The sequence below is a fragment of the Pongo abelii genome, chromosome 12, assembly GCF_028885655.2.
Source record: "Pongo abelii isolate AG06213 chromosome 12, NHGRI_mPonAbe1-v2.0_pri, whole genome shotgun sequence".
Taxonomy (NCBI): Eukaryota; Metazoa; Chordata; class Mammalia; order Primates; family Hominidae; genus Pongo; species Pongo abelii.
In genome coordinates, this window is record NC_071997.2 from 92,469,867 (window position 1) to 92,494,762 (window position 24,896).

Genomic DNA, 24,896 nt, shown 5'->3' on the forward strand with positions numbered 1-24,896 from the left:
GTACAGTTTCTTTCCAAGGGGATGCTTAAGTAAATTGCTCTTTTAGTTTCATATGTTATATTCCTCTTGGTTTGTAGAACTTCTGCCTTGCATTAATAATTTCTGTCTATATGTTATTGACTTCATGTATCATATAGTCAAAAGAGTATAGAAGGAAGTGATGTCAGAAATGGAATAAGCATCTGTGGGGAAAAAATGTGACCTCTAAGGTTTGTGTACTTATTTGAAGTTGACATATTAGTGGACTTCTTACTATAATAGAATCTGTCCACATGTACAAGTAAATGCTACTTTATTCATCTGATCATCTTTAAAATTTTCTTTAGTATTCCTCATTATATTCTTATATGGTCATATATGGTATACTTTCATGTATGAATGAAGGCATTATTTAAATATTTTATTGTATCAAACTGTCAATATGTCTCTTGAGTACCAGTCTTTGGTTTAACACAAAATGAGCAGCCAATATATATTTCTTTATATAGCAAAAAGATTAATTCAATGACCAGAGCTCCTTGACCATCTAACAACCTTTCAGAAAAATTGTGTGACCTGATAATTATCAATTTCTTATAAGCAAATTTTAATGGGTTCAAATTTTCTGATTCCATCCTTCAACCAGTGAGGGTTTTATTAAATTTTGCTTTTTGTAGTTCATAGCCTAATAGCACTAAGTTTTGTTGCTTCTCAAACATAAAATTGTTACAAAATATTGTTTTAGAAACCCTGCAAAGATTCTGATGCATGACTTTCCCCTGTGGCCTCACTATTAATGAAAGCTTACCACTCACATTGCATTTTCCACAGGGGTCTTGATTCATTGGTGATTCCACAGCAAAAGACCCCTGATCCTAAACTGTCAAAATAAAGTGAGACTGATGTACATCTGATAACTTTGTGGAAGCAATTAGAAAATTTTCTCTGGTAGATGATGATGCCCTCCATCCTCTAATAGTGGCAGAACTTTGCCTTCTCAAGAGTATAAATCAGCCCCTTTAAGACTTCTTTTAATATTTTTGGGCTCAGGGTATGGAGTCTGTCTGTTGATTCTGACTTTCTGACTATGATTTTGGGCAGTTGCATCCAGAGAAAGTTCTGAGTGTAGTTTCATAACTTCAAGAACGTTTGGCCATTTTATGATTGACAACATGTAATATTGGATCTCACCTGACCTACAACTGGCATTCAGCTTTTATCACTGTAATCACTTCACTTGGCCAAGGCAGTTGGTAAAACTGAGCAAAGTTAAATATAAATTCCCATCATTAAATTGGTGAGTGCATTATGCAGAAGATACAGAATCCTATTTCAGAAAAAGAAACATGCTATTGTAAGTGGATTCCTTAGATTTTGTTCAGATCTACCTACGGAGTTTTGCTAATAGAATGCAGTTCTGCTATTCCTTTTTACGATTATGTACTTACCACTTCTAACCATCTTGTTGTCTTCCCATCACGCAGTACATTTCAAAATGCTGGGTGGTCCCGATGGTATTACACCCACAAGGACAGCATGGGAAGGGTAAACAATTGAAGTAGATATTTCATGCTGGGAGCTTAATTAGGCCATTGATTAATAGTCTCTCAAAGCAGAGACTGTCTTATCTATAAAAGGAGCAATCACTGAGAGGTGGAACTCCCAAGGGAAAGCACTGCAGGTTTCCAGCCCACAAGAAATGGTAAGTATTTCACTTTCTTTGACTTTTTCCCTGCCCGTCAAGATGTCCAAATGTACTCAGAGGCTGTCCACATTTTCAGTTTTGTCAAAGGTTCTCTGATTCAATTTTGTAAGAAACATTTAAATCAGTGGTTATGTAAATTATTGTTTGTTTTATTTTTAGGAAACAGCATTACTGTATAACTTCAAAAAGCAATATGACTTAGTAGTTAAAATTATGACCCATATTTTTTCAGGAAGACTTGCTTGCCCAAAATTGTCTTGTCTATCTGTTATCAGTGCAGTCATTCATAGCTGCCTCAGTGGTTCACATTTTTTAGAATCACGCTTCCCTAGCATTTTTTCAAAGAGTTGGAGAGTTTTCCCCTTGGGAATAAGCAGTTTTAATCTTTCCTTTCCCTAATTTCAGCCTTTGCAGTTCTTTGGTGGCTACTCCCATTATATCCAACTACGCTTAGTGATGCTCACTATTACCTCTTGGCAATAGGGAAAGGGCTTATGCTATAAAGTGAATGCTCAGGACATGTTTTTCTGAAAGTGAACTTATCATAGGAGAAATCAAATATAATGACATTCCACCTAGATAAGTCACTAGGACATAGTATGGAATCTTTATAAATGAGCGGGACAGATTATACCTACAGTTACACACTATAATAGTGTTGTTTATTTTATACCTCTTGAATCATATTTATTATGCTTCAGTGCCCATCGACCTAGCCTTTTATTCTATCAATATGTAGGTGTGGATTGGGAATGAGAACCAACATTCACATCCCTGATGCTCATGAGAGTTTCTACAAAGGTAGGGTATGTAAACATAGAAAAACATAATATATAGCTTCCATGCCTCTAAGAAATATGAGTGGGTCAAATGCTTCTCTGTGGGTACTATTTTTCTGCTATGCAAATGGTAGAAAAGTTCACATTAATAGCCAAACAGACCAAGAGAGAAATTAGCTAACTTCACTGTTAATCTGTCTACTTTGACAGTTAATATATAGCCCAGCCCTCCTAATTTGTTGACTGCAAAGACAGATATACCTAGTTAAATCCAAGAATGTACTGGGGGACAGGGGGGATAAATTTACTAGAATAATTATACAACCCTCCGTACTAAGATTGCTTATTCACCAAGAAGAATCCTGCCCAGAGATTTTCAGAGACATTTCCTTACATTCCCAAACTTCTTTTAATTTACACAACTTTTTAATTAGACCCCTTGAAGCCACATAGTAAAACAAGAGATGAATTATCTAAGGAGAACTTGGCCCTCCCTCTAATGTGAAGATCAGATACTTGACTCTATTTCCCATTCTTTCCAAATGGAAAGAACAGTTCAATTAAGTAACCAACTATGTAACCACTTTTTGACATAATTCCACCTAAAAAACAAAGAGTAAACTAAATTGTACAAACATTTGATACAAACATATCAAACCTAACAGTGATATGACCAGATGGCTAATTTTGAAAAAAATAATATTTTCTGTAGATAACTTGCTCTCCCTTCCTGTACTCATCCTAATGCTCAAGTTTGAGAAATACTCCAAGGAAGAACTCTTGAAAGATTGTACATTCAAATAATGCTCATGTAATTGAGTAATATGGCCTTTGGGATGAGAATGTTCTGTGTTGTTGATAAGAGCATATTTAAAAACAAGAGAATTGGCACAAAAATGTGTTAACTAGGATTTTATTACAAATTGCCCTAAGATATTTGAAAGTTATTATATTTAAGTGAAATAAATCCCAGTTTCCAGAAACAACAGTCCAATTTAAATTTATATTCTCAGGTTTTATATGAAAATCAAAGTTGGGCATACATACCTTTTGGCTTTGGCAACCAAAGAAAAGCATGTTTTTGGCACACGTTTCCAAATTATTGAGTTATTTGTAGAATACATTGGACCTATACAGGTATCTCATTAAAATTACCTTCAATAATTTCCCTTTCTTCCTTTAAGCCATCAAGTTTCTAAATTTTACAACTTGACAGTTTAGCAATTTCATTTATGAAAGGCTGATTCCATTTTGATGTTGATTTTTACATTTCAGAATTTTTCATATGTAAATATTTGATACATTAGATGGGATACTGAGCTTGAGTCTGGCCCAAATGAACCACAAGGCCCAGACTGATCTATCAGTAGTTAGAAGGTTTATAATACACTGGCTTTTTAATGCACAGCAAATACTAGTGTTGTTTTCAATATTCTTTGACTAAAAGTTTCCATTCCAACTGGTGAAAAAATTTTAAAAAATATTTATAATGATAGTTAGAAAACTGTTTATATGAGGATCAGGCATTGTTTCAGCACTGGATCTTCTCTATCCCCTCTCTTGCTACAGCATACAGCCCAGAGACACACATGTAAAAGTAGGTGATCTCTAAACTTCAGCTGCATTTTTGTATGTCTAGGAGTGTCCTAGTGTCAGATATTTTTTGAGAAAGAGTTGGAGAGGCATGGAAGGAAGCATATTCCTGATTCCCCCCCTTTTTAGCTAAAGATACAAATTCAGAGCTGGTTGAAAATGGCTTAGAATAATATTAATTAAACATATTCTATAATACAAAGAGAAGTACTTCTTTTAAATAAATTTATTTTTCTTTCTTTTTTAGCAATCATTTCTGACAGAAAATCTTTAGGGCCAATTAGAGTTTCTTTCTGACTTTTAATTGCCCTCTGCCTTTTGGAAAAGTGTTGAAAAAAGCTCTTGAAAAAAATATGCTGGTCAAGGTCAAACCCTGGGGAATTAAAAACATGAGATTTTTATATTTTCCCTCCAAACATAGCACTGAGCAGGCAGGTTCCCATGCCTGTTGTTAATCGGCATTTTCTAAACATGTGTTTTGGTGTGCTGGGAGCAGAGAAATAGGAGGCCCACCCAGTCCCACCACACATACCGGGACATCTTTGACCACATGATCCTCTGCCGTTCACAGTTTAGCTTAGATGTTCTTAACTGAACTAACTCCCAATTTTCATATACACTGATCATCTTGTCCCTAGCATTTTCCCTCCAAGATCCTGCTAACAGGAAAACTAGCCCTTTCAAACAGTTGGTACCTGAGATTTTTCAGAGCACTTTTATCAGAGTAAGGAGTGAGATTGCAGAAGGGGCAGTAATGTCAATACCAAGTTATTGGAAACTACTTAACCAGCCACTGCATTACATACTGGAGCCCGTCTAGGACACTTACCCTTGGAAATAGTGGAAAGATAAAATTTTATTTGTTTTATTTCTATTTCATCAAGAGAACTTTTGTAGCATTGAATCTAAGCAAAGGATAACATCATATTATAATGGAAAGTTATTTTTAACTACAACTGTTATTGTTAAATTTAGAAGAAAATATTCTTTGAAGTTTCAATCCAAAACTCTAAGGAGAACAAGGTTTTTACTGCCATCAGTAATCCTGTGAGAAATTTGACACTCCAGATCTTATTTGAGACAGATAAGTCTATGATAAATATATGTATGAGACTTAAAATATTCTCGATATTCTCAGGTTGTTCTCACAAATTCTGCATAGATTTAGTTGTTTTTTTTTAATGAGAACCTTTCTTATCAAAAAGGATTGAAAATTTTTCCAATAACTGGTTGTTAAATGAGTCTAGCACCCAAAGAAGCTGTGAGCAGTTGGTTCTATCAGTGACTCTTCTAGGAGCTCTTTCCAGGTAGGTCTCGAACTCCTGACCTCAGGTGATCCGCCTGCCCCGGCTTCCCAAAGTGCTGGCATTACAGGCATGAGCCACTTTGCCCAGCCTGGTAGTTCTGACTCAATCCCTAGACACATTCTTCAGAAACAACTGTACGTGGTGAGAGAAAAGTCAAAAGGAAAAAAGTTTTCCTTCCTTCAAAATACACTAAATTTGCTTATCACCTTTAAAATTTGGACTGAATGTTTAAAGTTTAAACACAAAGCAAAGGGAGATGCTCTTAAATGTCAAATCTGAAGCAAAGATTGCATTTTTGCAAAGCTATCCAGAAGATGTGTTAATTATTGAGACATGGGATTCATTAACACATCAGCACCCAACCACTGCCTCTCCTGCCCCATTCACACATTATTGACAATCAAATAAGCAGCTAAGCAGGGGAAACCTATCACTGTTAATGTCATAATCACATCACCACTGAATTACCAGATGTGGTCACGAACTAGGCAAAGTAGGTGGGACCAATCCCAGGACTCGGGCCATACCACAACCTCAGCTCAGCCCCTTGTTGGATACGGTTTATGAATTTAGAACAATGCCAGAAGTATTTTTTTTCTTTCAGCTGTGAACCAGCCTGTTTTCTTTGACAAGCCTTTCCAGATTCATGCAGCTCGATCACATGCTTGTTGCCAGTTTGAGAGTGAACCTATTATTTCAAACTTGTTGCCATGACCAATTTTTACAAAACTGAAAGTAGCACTGTGAGGTGGATTGGACCTAGTGATGAGGTGTCTACACTTGCATCCTTTTCTTCCAAGAGAATATTCTGACACTCCAACTCTAGAAGTCATATCATTAGTAAAATGAAAATAATAATTGCTTAATCACCGTTTAGAATTAGTTCATACTTCTTCAGAGCTTGAAGCCTCCATGACTCAACATCAGATCCATGGATAGTATTATTATACCTTTACCCAAAGACTGGATTTATTTTGTAAAAATGTCAGAATGGGTCTGGGTCCCTTTAAAGCAACTGACAAGGTATTTAATAACATTTTAAAACAATGAAGAAAGGATGATTCTGCAGAGGCTGCTGGGTTACAGAGAAGGGCAGAGCTTTTGTCAGACTCTCTTGATGTTTTGCTCTTCCTGGTAAGTTTTTAATCTGTCATGGTTCCCAGTGGAATATTCTCCATACACATTCTGTGGGAGGATATTGACATGGCTGTAGACTCTGCCTTTCATTTTCTAATTCTCCTTGGGGAATTAGAACAGGCATTCCAGAACTTGTAATATAGAGGGGAAAAAAGAAAAAATGGCAGATGCCTCACTGATGGATCCACAAGTTTTGTACAAAAGCACACACGATTCTGATTGTCTCTATATTGACATTGTACTCACCAAACAGCTTTCTTAAGGTGACTGGAACCAGATAAATATCAACTGGATAATTACCTAAGGAAAAAGAATAAAAAAGAAATCAAACCAAACAAAAAGCAAAAAATTGGTCAGTTTAGCAAGTGTGTTTTCCAGGATCATAGGCTCATAAACTATACAGTCAAGAGAGTGAAACAATTTTAAAATCAAAAGTTAGAGCCTTTTATATTTCTTCAGATATACAATTTCATAAATCAAGCATTTATTTTGTGCAAAGTATTATATTAGGTACCCTAAGATGGTATATAAAGAATTCAAAACAGAGTAATTTAAGAAAATTAACACTAGTCCTTGATTTAGTCAGGAAGAGTCCAGTTAAGGCATTCTAATGAAATTAACCTTCCATTTCGGTCTACATTTTGTCAGTTTGAGATTGCTTAATGGGGCCATTTTGAAACCTATCAAGAAACTTTCCTCTAATAGAAATAGAAATATTAATTTTCTTAATTTCACATTCTGTCTTCCACTAATAAGATAAATGGATTCAGACCCAACACACACATCCAGAGATTACCATGAGCCAAGACCTGTGTAAGTTTGATATACGGTCTTTTATTCAACATTTCAAGTTGGGAAAATCTTATTACAAAGATCATTTGCCTCACCATTGCTGAATTCTTTTACTAGGTGTTGATGCTAATTCATCACTGGATTTTCTTAACTCTGCCTGTTGCTCTTTTGGACTTTGAGGCATGTGGTTCTATTTCAGTGAGTTACAACTCCAGCTCTCATCTTTTAACAGCAAACTAGAGAAGACCTCACTCTTCATCTCTGAGGACACAGTGTTCTCTTCATTTTAACATCAAAAAGTCGCCAGAGAGAAGACCCAAAGGCTTTTCTCTTTGGAAAAGGAATCTTTAATTGTTTCAGAGGGTGATGAATCTTCGGCTCTCTCTGGACTTGATTTTCCTCATCATTAAATGGGAGGACTTTACCTTTAGCTTGATTTTCCAGAACACATCAAGCCCTGTATGATCAGTGTTTCCCTGTTATCATCCACTTATGTGCATGGGTTGAAGGTACTTTAAGTTGTGAGCCAGCTGCTGCCCATATTGGGTCACCAATGCACTTGTCAAGCCCATGTAACCACATGAAGTCTGATAGAAATATAAACATTTATTTTGAAATAATTCCATGTGCATGGTTGGAAAAACAGTCTCCCTTCCCTGAGAGGAATGAGTAATTTCTCCCTTTTCAAGAAGTGTACAGTAGAAAATGTAATGAGATTGGAATGGATTCCAAATCAGTGACCTTTTTAAGGCTGAAACCACTATTTTAAATGAAAACTTTAAGTTCATACAGTTTCTTATAGTAATTCTACTTTTATTTTTTAGTCATTGTGCTTAATCTTTTAGGAAAAAAAACTAACCAGTTATTTTTTACTAAAGTATGTGAATTACAGACAGGATGTGCAATGACCAGGCAGAAAGATATTTAAAGGTGTAATTATTCTACAGGAAGATGAGAAAAAATTCATCTGCTACAGATTCAACTGTCTTGTAAATGCCTCCCTTGTCATGGAGTAAATGACTACTCAAAAGGATTTCACAAAAGACTTAAATCTCACCCTTAGCAATCAACCGGTCGGCCACAGCTCAAATGCCTCATTAGCAAAATGAAATTGCACAACAGACAAAACATAGCAAGAGAATGTAAACATTTCCATGGGGGGAAGAAAAGAGAAAGAAAAAGCAACCATAGTGAACTCTGCTTGCATAAACAAAGAATGTTTTAGTGAAATAAATGTAAGCTTTCTCTTGAAGGAATCCCAGTTAGAATGTCATTGGAAACGGCAAAACTATTTCAGCTTCATAGCAGTAATATATTCCAACTTTATTACCACTGAGGCACAAAGCTAAATTTGTCAGGGGGAAAGGTAAGCAAAAATTACTGACATTGCAACAGATAAAATGATCTTGTGAGACTCAATATTGAGAAAGAAAATTAAAATAGCTAATATTTCTGTTATAATTCCAGTGATTACTAAGACTTCTGCCAAGGGATAAAATTACTTTTCCTTCTCTCATTATAAATTTCTATATAGAGCTATTTTAATGCGGTAAGGATTGTATTTTCATATTTTAATAAATCCCTCACGTTGAATTTGCCCATTTCAGATTTGATTAGGAAATACTAAATTGAGAAGGCAGGTTTTTCCATCTTTTTAAAAACGAGTATGCACCATAAACATTTTCAGCTGATGTCTGCCTTAAGCAATCTTGGTAGAGCTGTCAATCAGTGGCAGGTGCTTGTTTAAGGAAGAGAACCTGTGAATAGATTTAGCCTTTCTTCCTCACAGACAGCTGCTCATTCATACACGCTCATCTCTTCTTCCTCAATTTCTTGCACCAATCCCGCCTCTTGGATTGACCCACATCCACCTAGCAGTTGAACAGACTGCAGATTCTAATTACATGTCCCGACAGCTTGCTCAACTTAATTTTTCACCAACTGAATTTCATGCATTGCCCCTCGATGCTCCTTCCCTCTGTTCACTCTTTTATATAAGTCCTTGCATTTGATATACTTTAAAATGGATTCGACTAGGAAAAAAAAAAAAACCAAGTCAGCAAACCCTTGTGTTCATTCAAGAAATTGTGAACAAATTTAGCTGTTATGGTAATAATCCTGAGGTGAGAGAGAAAATATCACCTATGTGACAAGAGATCATTTTAACGCTATTACTAAAATAGTATTCTATGAACAGAGGCCATGGAATTTTCTACAAATAGACTTGTAGGGACTCACATTTTGAATCACATTTTACTTATAGGTTTGCTCTATATGCTGATAAACTTCTGAACCTAAAGATTCTCTATAATTAAACTAGCACAAATAGAATCTTCCCTTACCCACATTGTAAGAATGTCTGGTGGGGGAAATCCAATATTGACCTTCACATTCCACATGGAAAAGTTTTGTCCCCAGAGTGCAATTAGGGTGATTAAAAATAAGCAGCTTTGGTGAGTCTCAAGTTTGGTCCCCAAACAAGCAGCATCAGCAACTGGAAATTTGTTAGACATGCAAATTATCCAGTCCCACCTGAGACTTCAGCCCAGATCTATGCATCAAAAATTTTGGAGTGACCCTGGCAATATGGGCTTTAATAAGCCCTGAGGATGGTTCTGATGCATGCTCAAATTTGAGAATCATTGATCTATGACACAGCATTCTGAGTGGCCAAGAATGAACAATGTCACCCACTGTTTAATTATGCTTTCCCTTAAGAAAAGGTTTAAATGCTTAAAAGGTAGGTTCTTTATAGAGACAATGCGTTCAGATATATGGAAGATATGTCCACCATTCAGACTTAAAATATAATTTTAAGGGACATTAATCCTTATGTCTTTTTCTGGCATAACTGAGTTTGAGGCAGCCTCTCCAATCAGAGAGATTTCTAATCAGCTTATCTAGTTCTTTTAAAACCCCACAGCTGATCTACTTTGCCTGACTTCCCTGGGGCCTAGAAAATGACCCTGGACACCTTTCTCTAATTGATTAGCTCTGGCTGATTTGCCTTAATGCTAAACCACTGTGTAACAGTACTAAGTTATACTTAATGACACAGTCTACTGTTTTGAAGAGTGCGGTGTATGACTGACTGAGCTAAAAGGATTACTGGCTATGAGTGAGTTTTCGTTTTAGAATTCATTTTCAAAGACTCACAAGGCTCAAGAAGCTTGAAAACCACAGATAATGTATACAGTAGCCGGCATCCCCTGGAGGCTCATTTCTAGGGTCTCTCATTTGAATTGGTGCAGAACTGAAGCAGAGAGTCAGAAAGTAACTTTGCTTATAAAAATGGCTTAGGAGAAATTGTAATTGTTGAAGCTGGATGATAGGTATATGGGGATTCATTTTACTAGTCTAATTTTGTATATGTTTGCGATTTTCCATAAGATAAAGTTTTGTAAAGTGGTTTAAAAAAAAAATGGCTTAGGAAAAGGAACTTAAGATTGTGGGTTATATGTGTGTATGTGTGCACACACATGCATGTTTCCTTAATTCTAACCTGAAAAATCACATTTGTGGATACTTAAAATACTCATATGTATTTTGATACAGAAAAGCAATTCAAAGTATGTAAAAGGAGGCTGGAAATGTAAGCTTAACAGTGATATTCTGGAGAAAAATGTTGTAACTGTCACTCCAGGCCTCCCTTTGGAGAAACCAAACTTGTCAGATATTTTGGAATGGTTGCTCTTTTTCAGGAATTAGAATAACTGAAGTATGATACTGTGTTCTGTGTGCTTTAAAATCTGTGACCCTCCCCTGTTGCTGGTCATAGCTTCAGCATTTGAGTGTCCATTGTCTGTCGCTGAGGACATTTTCTCATTGGCTCTTTTCCCCATTGTCCCATTCCTCTCACTCACACCTGATTACCAAATAGCTCCAACGAAATCACAGTCACTCCTTCCTGTGTTTCCACCATTGTGTACATCTTCATTTGCACACCCTATTTTTTAATCAAAGTTAAAGCCTCACCAACAAGGTACCTCTTAGAACAATCACCCACTTCTGGCCACTTCGTGATGGGAAATACATCTTTGCAGGGGAAGGAGCTGGATCAGACTGACAGGGTTTCACTCAGACTATTTCAAACAATACAGAGCCTTGACCTCATTCCCGACTTTTGCCGTCCATAGTGGTTGGTTTCTTGTTTTCTCTTCTCTCTTTTTTTTAACAGAAACTCTTAAGCTCAAGGCTAAATTACAGTGGGGACTTGCCTTTGTCTACAGTCCATGGTTTCTGTATTGGCTCAAGTCTTGAAATCTTGAAACAAGCCTAAATTAAAATTTTCTCTTAGCTTAAGAAAAAAAGTTACATATTATCAAGACCCTTATGTGTGTGGTCCATTAAAAAGGTCTTGATATTGGAAGATAACAGCAAATTGTTTCGTATCCCACAACAGCTTTGCCTTTCAGTGTCCTTTGTGGTGGTTTTCATAGGTCAGTGGTACAATTCAACACTCTTCCAATAAGCCATAATAATAATTGTTGGCACAACTGTTATTACAACAGGACTTGCCTGGGTTCCATCTATTAATTTTTATAGACAGTAGGAAACTCGCACTGAGGAGACATTGGTAGCTTCCTGGACAAGGGCAAAGGAAGGAACTAGCATACTGTACATACTGTGTACGTGCACAAAACACTGGTCTGTGCCTCTGGGGTGTTCTCAGAGGGGCAAGGCCAGAAGGGAGGATTCAGGTCGGAAACAAATCTAGGACTTCTCTTGCCTTTGATGGTTACTGATGGCAATTGTGTTTCCCACTGAATAACTTGGTGGACAATTTTGATAGTAAATTGAACTCATATCGAGCAAGCACAACAGTCAATCCATAAAGAAAAGGGTGGCATATCATAATGCCAGAAACCTTCTCTCCCTAAGAGGTGATCATGAATTTCCTATACAGGGCAAAAAAGGGAAGAATAGCCTATTCATATTCTGTATTCACAGTCTGAAGGACCCATCACAAACGACCTTCAAAGACTGACGGGGCGGGTAGAAGGGAGGCAAAAATGCAGAGAAAAAGATGTTACCTTGAAAAATGAAGTAAGAAATCCTAATATTCCCGTAGTTGATCCTAAAGTTTGTTTCCATGTCTACAATTATTTTTAAATAACTTCACTACACTTTGAAATTCCTCAGTGGTGGTTTATCGGTAATACTTAACTGAATTTTTCCATTTCTATTCTTCGCTGCCAATGAATGTAATCTCCACGACTTGCCATTTGAGTGCACGCACAGACACACACACATAATGGTATATGCATCATATATTACTCATTTTGTGGGAAACACAATGTATTATAATCAAAAAGATTCCAGCACATTCTTTCAGTGTGTTTCAGTGATAAAATTTTGTGGGGGAATAGAGGTACACATACCCTCTTTGCTGACCATATTGTTGAAATTATGATCTTAAGCAACACTGTTAGGAATGCTTGCATAAAGTATCTTCTCTAGTATTAATGAATTGATTCACTTTGAATTTAAGGTTCAAAAAAATGCACTAAACAAATATTTTTATATCTGTGGTATTTTCCTATTAACTACTCTTAGTGAACATGTGACCATATACCTGATATCATTAAAAAGGAAAATGGCCTAAATGAAACATTAAAAGTGGAGGTATTTATAAAGTCTTCTGCCAAAGACCATTGTTTAATGATCTGCAAAATGTAGATTATCTTCTTTTATTATGAATGTGATTGTTAGAAACACTCACCCTAACATTCTCTATCTTTTGAAAATGAATATTTTGTATTTCTAAGGACCAAGGTAAATATTTTTTAAGCCAATGTAGTACACAGAAGCCTTGTAAATGAGAGGTACAATGACTTGGATCAACTGCATAATGCTAGATTAGAATTCCAACATTTGATGATAAATTTCTCAATCTTTCCTATAATTCTTATACTGCACTAAATTACATTTTGGAAATTTCAGCTAATCTTTTCAAATTAAAGGCACCAACATTAATGACAGGCCTTGTCTAATATGAAAAGCATCAAAACATTCCCTTTCAAGCACTTTGAATGGATGAAAATTGCCATATAATTTTCCCACCTACCTAACCATTCCATGTGAGTTAACTCAGCGGTCTAACAATGTTGTACAGAAGGTTGGCAGACTATGTGCACCAAGAATATTTAAGTTGTGCAGTTAGCAAGAACTAGCCATTTCAAAATATACTCAAATGTTTTGTAAATAAAAATTTTGGCTCCTATAGTTTTGTTCAAACTGCTGTCTTTTAAAATAATTAGATTTTATTTGAATTTTAAAAGTAATCTGTTATAAATTAGATGTTACTTTGTTGACTCTGTGATTCAATGTACACTCAGCCATATTCCTGTGGGGAAATATCAATCTTATTGACTTTCAGGCATGAGCCAGAGATTCATAGTTTCTTTTAGGACTATAAGTATGAAGACAGAACACACCAAAATGAAATGCTAGTGAAGAAATTAGAAACCTATTGTATAAAATGTATTTTTAAAATCTTAAGATATATGTGATTTACACTGCCTGTTAATCTAGTCTCTTTGTGATAAAAAAAAAAATTTGTTAAGACTCAAACACCAAATATTTGTGATGTTTGTATAGCACCATTGTTATATGTGATTTCAAAGGGTAAGCATCTCTGTTGTAATCATGTGAGCCCACAGAAGAATAAATTCCTGCTGTTATGTACAACCAACTCTCAGAATTCAGACTTCCTGCAGCTGCCGTATCACCAATAAATGAGAATTGTGAAAAACAATTCTTAAAGAATTGAGTTTATGATCACTGTGCATTTTGTTAATGAATGATTTCAGAGTTTTATTTTTACCAGAAATACTCTCAGCCAGTAAACACAACTGCTGATTTCAACCATACTATCATTTCAATGGTTTCTATATTCTTGATCTAACTACCAAAAACTGGAAGCTTGTTGCAAGGTGTGTCCTAACAAACATACAATAAATGACTCTTCCTGCATGCTGCCTGAGATATGTTGTAATTTGAAATGTCTTATCAAAAAATTATATATGTTATAACCCAAAGTTGAACTGGCAATATTTTTCATGTGTAAAATTGATGGTATGTTAATATCAAAAGCAGACGCATTGTTTGTCATACATGTATGTTATACGTGATGTTTAATCTTGTAAAACTGTAATCTGTGAAGTTTTCATTGCCTGAACTAGTCAATTCTGTATAAATCATTGTCTTAATTGTTTTCCTAATCTTACCATATTTCCTAACACTGAAATATAAATGTTTGTCAATTAGCCATTCATACTGTATTGATCTTTATAAACTTTAGTGTGACTCCATTAAACTAATGTAAAGAAAGGAAAATCAAAGCTTTCCCTGTCATAGGCTCAGGGACATTTTACTTACAGCCAAAATCATTTATTCATTGAATCAACAAGTATTTATTGAGTATCTACTGTGAATCAGGCTCTGTACCAAATATTGGGAGAATGCTTAAGAACCAGAGAAATCAAAACCCTGTATTCCCCAGTGAGAATTTTTGAACTCTACCTAAAGTATTCTTCTGTAACTTCCACTGAGTTAAGAAATTATTTTGTTTCTCCTATGTTATAACAAAGATTAAAGTTATCCACAAGAGTCTTAAATTAAAATATGGCACATTCAGTCCAGGGAAATGCCACTATCACTCACCAAAGCATTGAGTCTCAAAGTCCAGCTTTAAAATAAGTTAACATAAAACTCAATTTAAGAGATTTGACTGTAACTCTGGAAATAACACTTCAAAGTCCCTCTCTTGAAAATTGTATATTGTGTCTATTTTAAATCGTTATTCTAAAGTTCTTTGCTGCACATAAAATGCAGCACCAGACCACACTTTTTCAAACGGTGCCCCAGCAGGTGATCAAGGATGTCTGTAAAAGAAGAGGAAAATGGCTGAAAGGATAATATGTATCCACAGAACACCATAGAGAGAAGAGGGAAAAACATCCAGGATGTTTTCTCAATGACTCATATACTTACATATGCCAAACCTGTTATCACTGTTTAAAAGTGCTTGTGCACACACACACTCACAGCCAGACTCACATCTCCAAGAACATTTCCATTTTTCTTATTCAAGGATATGCCTCCATTGTCTTTCAAGGTGAATTGTGGCCATAACAAAGATAAATGAGTCTCAGATTCATACAAGTCAAAAGCAGACGACCAGCACCTGGAAATACTAAAGCCCTGAGCTCCAAGGCAATTCGATAATTTGAAAGAAGCATGAAACCTTCTAGTTTCTGCCATTATGGTACTCGGGGTAATGAGATTGAAAAGTGGTTTGTGCCTTGATCTTGGTATTGTAAGTTAATTTTTGCAGCACTTAAATATTCCTCTGAACCTATTGAAAGCTGTTGTAACTTGCCATTCTTACAAGTATTCATTAATTCATTCACTGTAAATATTTGCTAAACACTGAAGGTGAGATTACATCTATCCATACAACCGTATGTGTGCAAGACAGAACAGTGTACATCAATGCTGGTTAATAAAATCAGAAAACTCTGGATTTAAATTCTAGCTTTGTCAGTCTACCTGGGTAGTCTACCTGGGTAGTCTACCTGGGTAGCTCTTTCACCATTCTGAACCTCAATTTCCCTGTTTGTAAAATTAGACTGATAGTACCTGCTCTTTAGTGTTGTTGAAAGCATGGAATAAAACAATTAACATTTGCTAAGTGTTTGATACAGTGCCTGATACTCATAAGGTACTCAATAAATGTTAGTTGGTGTTTATGTCCTATATGGTATATATGTCCCTTATGCCAGTGACAAAGACTCTCTACTTGACCAAACTTGAGTCAGGCTCCTCTGAGCCCTCTTCTCTCTACCAGGCCTTGAACTTGGGCTCCTTGTCAACTTAGCCTAGTTTTAGCAAGAATCCTTCTGGGTCAGTTTAGCAAAAATCTCCCATTCTTGATAGCTAATCAAATTCTTCATTCCCCACCTTTTCTATCTTATCATCCTGGCCTTTATTCAACAAGAATACAGTTGAGTCAGTCTAGCAAGAATCCCCGTATAGACTTGCTGTTTCCTCTTAATAATTTTCTATCCACTGATCCCCACTCTCCTCCTTGGTGATAAATTTCCATTTGTCCTTTATTCAGAGTTGAGCTGAGTATCTTCTCCCTACTGCAAAACCCCACTGCAGTCAGTAATCCCCTTGTTGAATAAAATCTTCATACTGTCTTTAGCAAACGTCTTTAGCAAACGAATAAATTTTTCGTTAACACCAGCACCATCTTTCATGCTGAAAGACGAAAAGACCAGATAAGCTTAGTTCTAACTGTCTTCATTATAGTCACTTTAGCCAACATTTATTGAATCCTTGCTAACAAACAGGCAATGACTAAGCCCTTTACTTGGGTTATATCCTCGATCCTAATAAAACCCTTCTAAAAGAACTATAATTTCTACTTCATTTTACATGTAAGAACTTGAATCTTAGAGAACTTAAGTACTTGCCAAAAATCACACTAAGAGGCAGAAACAGAATTTGAATTTAAGTCTATCTGACTCCAAAGCTCAAGCTTATAATCATTTTGCAATTCTGTCTTTATAAAACTTGAAAACATCTGCTTGGTTTAAGGAAACTCCCAAAGTGACATGAAGTGATAAAATGATAGCAAATATCCTCCAATAGACACAACCTAGACAATCACCATGTACATCATGTCAGTCAAAAAAATTCCATCTAGATTTGATGTACCACTCCATAGTAACAATCATCCTATATATTATCATAGAACTTATTATTTGTGATAATAGATTGTGCAGAATATCATATCAGTAGAGAGACTTTAAATAGTATCCCCCAGTTCAAGGAAAGCACTCCAAAAAGTGTTTCATGCTTCATCAAGTCACCTTGGAAACAGTTCATCCAACGTCACTTTCAATATTTTCAGATAACCATGGAGAATGGATATATTTATTTCTTGCTGTTTTGGTCTGTCTCATCTATAGACATCTGATTTGGGAATAAAAATAAATCTGATTTCACTCACAAATTTACAATATAATTCTTTTCTTTTAACAAAGCAAGTTACAAGATTATCCAGAACAACAGCAACAACAAAAAGGACGTTGGCTGTGGTAGATAATCTAAGAGTGGCAACAATTACCAGTCCAAAAATGAGATTGGGCACACAAGGAATTTTCTCTTATTCCAAATGACCATTCTGTTTTAAGATTTCCCATGACATTAGCTATGTTGCAGCACTATTTTTATCATCTGTCAACAGCGGTGATTCTCCAATCATGCCTAGTCTCCGTGCTTAATGGCTACAGGAAAAGATAATACAATAAAATTGAGAGATTCCCAGTAAATTCTTGATTTTTATTTAGATCCTAATAACGAACATATTTAAATGTAGGCTCCCAGGATCCAACAACTTTACATGCTTATTCATGTGGAACCATAAGGAGCTCTTTCTAGAATCTGTGCCCAGCCATTCAGTGGCAGATGAAACTTCATTTCAAGGAATAATGGTGAACACACTGCAAATATACAACTAGTAAAATTTTACATTTGACCACTGGTACCTAAGCCAGATCCTTTTTAAGTAACTGACTCCATATCTCATCTGACTGAAAATATAATGTAACTAAATATTTTCAGAAACTGAGATGATAAATCTGTAACATGTGAAGGTAACCTAAATGGTCCCAGGCATGTTTTATCTATATGAGCCATATATAACACTGGCTTTCATTACCAAGGATCTTATATTGTAGGAATATCTTTATTATCTGATAGCAATGCCACATTACTAAATAGGCTACATGCAAAAAAAAAAATGCCCTTTAGGTTCTTTTTCTTACTACATGTCACTAAAAACAAGGTTCAATGTAATAAGAGCTCATCAACAGAAAACAGAAAAATACAGCAAAAGGTCAAGCCTTTATCAAACAGCTGCAACTGTCTGACAGCTCTGCTGATTTTACTTGGTGAGAAAAAAGTGTTAACAACCTTCTTTGGTTACCATGAGAACTAGAAGACAAACAATCAAGCAAGTTTCTAAGAGAGAGAGAAAAAAAAAAAAAAAGCATGTGACCATCTGTTTTAAAACTCTAGCCAACAAATTCCAAGTGTATATAAGCCCCAGCCCAAAAGAAGCCAGGACCTAAAGACGCAAATGAAAAAATCTTGCTCGTAATTAATGAGGGCACTCTGTTTGGGTACAACGTGAAAAGAAATCAGGCAAAAATCGTGCTTCCTGCTGTTAGTGATTACAGAAAATCAGTATGTTCGTGAATGAGGCTACCACATGCTTCATTCCTTACACTTTGGTGGGGGTGCCACAAGCCAGGGTTCCATAAGTTCCAAAAGAATGAACTCAAAATTCCTAACTCATCTCCTGTGGACAAACAAGAACATAGCGATTTCTCACAAACATCCTTTCCCAAAGGTTTTTCAGTTCAATAAGAGCAGATTGCCAGAGTGCCTGTGTCTTTCTGAAGATGATTTAAAGCCAAGTACAGACATTGGTTCTGTTCATCAAGAAACTCACCAGTATCAAAATGATTTTTTAAAAACTACACACACACAACATGGCTAAAAAGAACAAAGAAAATATGAGGGCCTTCTAGAATTGATGAAGGATGAAACAGAACAAAACCATAGGCAAAATGTCAGACCCTTTCAGGTCAGTTGACCACGGCTCTCCATTTTACTGGAGACAAACGAAACCTGGGATAGAGAAACTTTTTTTTTTAAGTTCAGGGGTATGTGTGCAAGTTTAAGTTCAGGTAAACTTGTATCATGGGGGTTTGTTGTACAAAATATTTCATCACCCAAATATTAAACCTAATACTCATTTGTTATTTTTGCTGATTCTCTCTCTCCGCCCACCCTCCAGCCTCTGAAAGGGCCCAGTGTGTGTTGTTCCCCTCTATGTGACCATGTGTCCTCATCATTTAACTCTCACTTATAAGTGAGAATACGCAGTGTTTTTCTGTTCCTTTGTTAGTTTGCTAAGGATAATGGCCTCCAGCTCCATCCATGTTCCTGCAACCTGTTTTATAGTCATAGGAAGCACTGATGCTCAACCTGCTGTGACCTTTGAAAAATCATGATACCTGAGTTTTCACTCTGTAGGGTGAATCCTATGAGTCTAAGCATCACTGTATTGCAGTTTTCTAACTCCTAATATTTCTCCAAAGGGGCAGTATACAGTAATGGTTAAGGGCATATATTCTGGAGCCAGACTACTTTAGTTCACATCCTGCCTCTGCTATGCTGTGTGATCATGATCAAATTGTTTACTTTCTCTGTGCCTCAGTTTTCTAATCAGTAAAATGGGGAGAATGACAGCACCTATCTCATGGTGTTCTTGCAAAGATGAAATGGGTTAATATGCCCAGATCCCTTAGGAAAGTGCCTGGCATGTAGTGAACGTTATATAAGTGCTGCATACTATCATTGCTGACTAGAAGATCAGAGCTGTGATAGTGAAGTTTCACTTCTCACTGTATGTTTAAGAAAACAGAGAAAAACCACGATAAACAGAAGCCACTGAGATGCAACTGGGAGGATACAAAAGTAAAACAAAGTGGTGACATGGAAATGGTCACTGAAGGGGTTCATTTTAATATAGAAAAAGAAAAGAATTAAGACTTTTCTTAAGGGAGGGAGTATGTAAGGAAATTTGATGGGTTAAATTACTGATATAAACAATTAGTAATTTATGCTAAGGTACTCCAGTAACTTTTGCTTTATTACTGTATCATAAACAATACTGATATCAATAGTTCACCTTAATTCAGTACTAGCCACTGCTAGACACGTGACACGCATTAACTCCTTCAACTCTCATTAAAAAAAATAAAAATTAAAAATAAAATTAAAAAAAAAACCATGGCCGGGCACAGTGGCTCATGCCTGTAATCCCAGCACGTTGGGAGACCGAGGCAGGCAGATTACAAGGTCAGAAGTTCGAGACCAGCCTGACCAACATAGTGAAACCCCATTTCTACTAAAAATACAAAAATTAGCCAGGTGTGGTGGTGGTCGTCTGTAGTCCCAGCTACTCAGGAGGCTGAGGTGGGAGAATTGCTTGAACCCAGGAGGCGGAGGTTGCAGTGAGCCAAGATCATGCCATTGCACTCCAGCCTGGGTGACAAAGTGAGACTCCATCTCAAAAACAAACAAACAAACAAACAACAACAACAACAACAAAAAACACCATGAGTCAGACATTATTATCCCTATATTTCAAATGGAAAAACTTGAGAAATAAAGAGGGTCCCTACTTTGTGAGGCTTATGTGACCAGTCAATACAGAGCCAGCGGGAGGACCTAACTGACCCTAGAGGCTGCACACCACCCACTGAGCTCAACCACTCCCATGCAGGTATCAGGACACAGGTGCAATTCTGAAAACATCCAAGAGTTGAACTGATGAAAACAGTAACAGCTATAAAGAGAACTGCTCCTGAAATTTTCTCTTGTGTTCTTCTCCTTGCAGATTTTTGTGTGTGTTATAGTGATAATTTTATATTGTATAACTCCACCACTAGCAACAACCTCTAACTCTACGATAGTCTTAATGAATCTCTGGATTTGTTATCATTGCTATTGCATTTATGCAAAAAACTAGTATACTATTTCAGAAAGCTGCATAATTGCAGGACTAGTGTTCTGGCATAAATAGAATAAAAGTCATCCTCACATTATGGGTCTATTTTTTTTTTTAAAGTTCCACCTGTCAAAATATTATAAATCAAGCCTAATTTTCCCAAATGGGGGAATATGTGAAAAATGAAAGATTAGGTTCATAACCACAAACTCTTTTTAAATTTTTAATTTTTGTGAGTACATAGTAGGTGTGCATATATTTATAAACTCATATGTGATAAACTATTATGTTCTGAAATATATCAAGTTTTCTAAGCTGAAATGCATAAAGTCTTCTAAAATGCATATAAATCTTTTCCAAAAGGTGACCAACTAATTGCAGGAAATTATATTGAAGTTGACATTGCGTTATAGAATACTTGACAAAGTTCTTAAGAATTCTTTTACAGTCCCTTCAGTATTTTTACTGCAACAGATTAGAAAGTGAAAGAACATGCTTATTGTGATCATAAAATTTACAAATTATTGTTTTTGGGGAAAATTTTACATAAACCTGTGAAGAGTCCCTCGGAAAGATGTAGAGTTGCTTAATCATCCAAGCAAAATCGTATGTTGTCATCTTCATTCCATTGTAATAACACTGTAGCACTGTATCTATGGTAGGCACAAGACAGCCAGTCATTATTCAAGGTTGGGATTAATTTCTTCCCACTGGCAAGATGACAAATGACCACTTACACACTGCATAGGAGAATCTCTTATAAATAACATGTGTCTAATTGGCAAAGTGCTTTAAGGGTAATTACTTTCCATCAAAGACTGCCCATATGAATTTAAGACTAAATCTACTATGACCAAGATAGAGCATTTCCATTTGATTTACTTATCATTGGAAACATTTAATAAGCTACTGTCTTTAAGTAATTAATTAAATGGAATTAAAACTGAGATGGAAGGTTGTAGAACCTATAGAAGTCATGATTTTGTTTTTTTCTCCTCTGCCAAAATGCAGAAGTTTTTCTTGACTTCTAAGGAGGGTTAATTTTACTAAACTGCTATATTATTTCATATAGAATATGTGCAGGAAATTAACCCAAAGCCTCAAAAGCCATATACCTGACTTAGTGTTGGCACTAATGTATTTAATGAATGGATGGATGAACAGATAAATAAATAGCCAGGGATAGTCAGGATCTAGAGTGGATGGGACCACTGTGGTGAATCTGGTATGTGGGGTATATTTCAGTCCAATTAGAGCAATTAGAACAGTGGTTTTAATCCTGGCCACACATTAATAGTACCTAGGGAGTGTTTACCATAAATACTTGGCTCAGGACCCACCATAGGCAAATCAAATAAAAATCTTTGCACATGACAGTAGGTGGTGGAGCTTAAGAATGGGTCTTTTTCAAATGTTTCCCAAGTAGAGTTGCTAGATTCTATAAAGAAAAATACAAAATGTCCAATTAAATTTGAATTTCAGATAAACAACAAATTTTTTAGTATGTCCCAAATATTGCATGAGACATACTAAAAAAATTATTTATTGCTTTTCTGAAATTTAAACTTAACTGGGAGATCTTATTCTATCTGGAAACCCTGCCTCTCCATTATTTTACTGTATAGTATTGAGAACCATTGCATTTCACTAAGATGAGATAAGTGGGTGCGGCATGACATTAAGAAAATATAATAGCAGCAAACTAGGATCTCAAAGACACCCAGCACGTGGCAACCAATGGTGGAGACATAGATTCAGAAACGGCAATGGATTCTGGAAAAACTAATGGACTTAAAGTAAATCACCAGTTTTAGAGAAACTGGGCCATGAAATAAGCGCCTGGGCAGAAACTCAAGTTTAAGGAAACAAAGTCAGAGACTTAATGGTTTAATACGATATACTATGGGTTTTGATGGTGAGAGCACTGTTCTGTGGACTGAGTTAAAAGGTGAGTATGGAATTAACAAATAGGCAAGATGCTCCACTCTGGCACCAAATTATGCATCCAGAAGGCCTTAATACTACCTTCACTAAGGAATGAACTCATTCCAGGGCAGAGGCTATATAATTTCAAGAGAGTTCTGAAATGGCCTTAGTTTTGTGATTAGAAGCCTTTTGAGGTAAAGAGCCAGACATTTCATTACAGCATAATCAGCTAACAAGCGAACATTGACATTGATAACTCTTAAAAGTATCTCTATTGACCAGCACTTATGTCAAGGTAACAACTCAAAAGAGAACAGTGTTAAGAGCTTAATCCTTAAACAAGATAAATGTTGGTCACTACCTGTAAGAGTTTTCTTTTGTGAACTGAAAATGGCAAAATAAAAGTAGATTTTGACATTAATGGAACTATCAAAGAAAGAAAGATTTGAGGAGTTTTTATCTTCCTGTAAAAATCCAAAGGTATCCCAGTAAAAACCATTAGAAAATATAATGGTAGACTATATCTCACTTGAAATGGCAATGAAAAAATATAGGAGCTTCCTCATTCGAAGGGAGGCAGGGCAAGATAGCAGAATAGAAAGCTCCACCAATCGTCCTCCCTGAAGTAACCAAATTAAACAACAATTAAACAAAGAACTAAAAATCAGATGAGAGATCACAGTACCTGGTTTTAACTTCTTATCACTGAAAGAGACACTCAAGAGAGTAGGAAAGAGTCTTGAATTGCCAACACCACTCCTCCCTCATCCCCCCAGCAGTGGAACCGTGGCATGGGAAGAGAATCTATGCACTTGCGGGAAGGAAAGTGCAGTGACGGTGGGACTTTGCATTGGAACTCAGTGCTGCCCTATCACAGCAGAAAGCAACACTGGGCAGAGCTCAGCTGATGCACATGGAGGAAGATTTTAGACCATTCCCAGCCACAGAGGAATTGCCCTTCCCAGTTTGGCAAGGCTCATCTTGTGGGCTAACATGCCCTAGGTTCTAAATAAACTTGAAAGGCAACCTAGGCCACAAGGACTTCAACTACTAGGCAAGTCCTGGCGCTGAGCTGGACTCAAAGCCAGTGGACTTGAGAGGCACACAACCTACTGAGACACCAGCCAGCGCAGCCAAGGGAATGCTTGCACCAGCCCTCCCTCAATCCCAAGTAGCACAGCTCACAGCTCGAGGACAGACTTCTTCCCTCTACTTGAGGAGAAGAGATGAAAGGTTAAAGAAGAGTTGGTTACCAGCTCAGCTACAGTAGGATAGGGCACTCAGCAGAGTCCTAAGTCCTCTATTTCAGGCTCTAGTAGCCAGATGACATTGCTAGACAACACCCTTGGCCAGAGGAAAGCTGCTGCCTTGAATAGAAAGACCCAGTCTTGGTAGAATTCATCACCTGCTGACTAAAGAGCCCTTGGGCCCTGAATAAACAGCAGTAGTAGCCAGGCAGCTCACTGTGGGCCTTAGATGAGACTCAGAGCTGTGCTGACTTCAGGTGTGACCCAGCACACTCCCACCTGTTGTGGCTATGGGGTGAGAACCCTCCTGTTTGAGGAAAGGAGAGGAAAGAGTAAAGGGAACTTTGTCTTTCGCCTTTAAGCACTACCTTGGTAACAGTGGAGTAGAGCACCAAGTAGGCTTTTAGGGTCACCAATTTCAGGTGTTGGCCCTTGGACAGCATTTCTGGACATGCCCTGAACCATAGGTGAGCCCACTACCCTGAAGGGAGGGTCCTAGGCCTGGCAGCATTCACAACAAGCTGAAAGAAGAGCCCTTGGGCCTTGAGTGAACATTGTCAGTACCCAGGCAGTATTCCTGCAGGCCTGAGACAGTGATGGCCACAAGGAGAGACTGCCTCTGCTTGTGGAAAGGGGAAGGGAGGGAAGGACTTTGTCTTGTGGGTTGGATGCCAGCTCAGCCAGAGTAAAATAGAGCACCAGGTAGATTCCTAACATTTCTGACTCCAGGCCCTGGCTCTCAGACAGCATCTCTAGATGCACCTGGGGTGGGGGATCTAACTCACCACCCTGAAGGGAAGGACAGAAGTCAGGCTGACTTCACCACCTGATGATTCT

General features: G+C 36.8%; 1 long non-coding RNA gene across 1 annotated transcript; it reads right to left on the bottom strand.

Moving 5' to 3' along the window:
* Nucleotides 1-4,770: 4,770 nt before the first annotated feature.
* Nucleotides 4,771-24,896, bottom strand: LOC134759714 (uncharacterized). The gene is made up of 2 exons (XR_010136311.1): nucleotides 24,845-24,896; nucleotides 4,771-6,800 (listed from the first exon to the last, which is right to left on the bottom strand). It is a non-coding gene; the product is annotated as an uncharacterized LOC134759714 (long non-coding RNA).